This window comes from Gavialis gangeticus, unplaced genomic scaffold (assembly GCF_001723915.1).
Source record: "Gavialis gangeticus isolate Ggan-Ray unplaced genomic scaffold, GavGan_comp1, whole genome shotgun sequence".
NCBI lineage: Eukaryota > Metazoa > Chordata > Crocodylia > Gavialidae > Gavialis > Gavialis gangeticus.
Window position 1 is genome coordinate 43,105,336 of NW_017729008.1, and position 1,241 is coordinate 43,106,576.

Sequence of the window (1,241 nt, forward strand, 5' to 3'; positions counted from 1 at the left end):
CCCCCCCCCCCCCCCCCCGACAAGATAGCAGCGCAGGGAACTCGTGAATGTGCAGTGCGTGGCACTGCAGGCAGGTCTGCTGTGCCACCTACTGCACATCTGTGCTCATCTGGAGGCGGCCCAGGAGACTGAATTGTTGGCCACACCAGAATGCAGATCATTGTAAATTTAAGACAGGATATTTGGACAATCCTTGCTTCTACATACTACTCTATGGTACTCTTGAAGCGATCATCTTTGTTGGGCTCTCACAGGACCAGTTATCCTGGGGATAACTGCATCCCACCCACGCTTTGAGGTGTGATCAAGGCTGGCACTCATATTTGCCACCACAGCCCACCATTGTCACCCCAGGGCCACGTCCAAAGCCAGACTGTTTGAGCAAGACATAAAACTTCCCTCTCCCACCCAGATAGTTCAGCACACAAAGCTGGAAGCCAATCCTGGATGCAACCTGTTAATACCAAACGAGAAGTAGCTTCCAAGTAAAAGTGTCTCTTGCATAGAGTTTGGGCATCAGGATAGTATCATTATGGTCTGAACATGAGCGTGAAATAAAGCACCTTTGTCTACTGGTAAATGAACGAATAACAGCAGCTTGCACAGCCACGTAGCCGCCATCCATCTGATAGCATAATTCTGTTGGCAAGGAACCAGAGTGGAATTCTGTAGGCATTTTTGGGAGCTGCGTGCCTCCTACACACTCGAAAAAGAATTAAAAAAAATCAAACCTAGTTTTCACTGAGCACTGTACTGTCCAAACGCCATATAAACATGAATCCATGAACCTTTCACACAGTATCTGAAAAAGCTCAAGCTAAAACGCAGATGGAAGAAATGGCAATTTACAGGGACCACTAAACGTGCAAGCTACAGAATTCTTCTGTCTGGCCTGCAGCCCCCAACTTTTCAATATGGAGATGCAGCCTGCAGAAACGGGAGAACTGCGAATGCAAAGCTCCATCTTCATACACGACGAATAGACCCCCAGCAGACCTGTCATCTCATGATGAGCAGAGGTTTAGCCATCATCTCCGTCTTATCAGTTGACACAAGACAAAGTTGTATTTACAGGAGACAACTGCACACAACCAGAGATGAAAAAAGATGTGTTGCTAATACAACAGACCAGCTTGTCTAACAAACTTTTTTATGGTCTTTTTCTAGGATCATAGGAAAGTAGGACTGGAAGGGACCTTGAAGTGATCACCTTCACCATCCACCGTAAAGCTGGCAAGTCA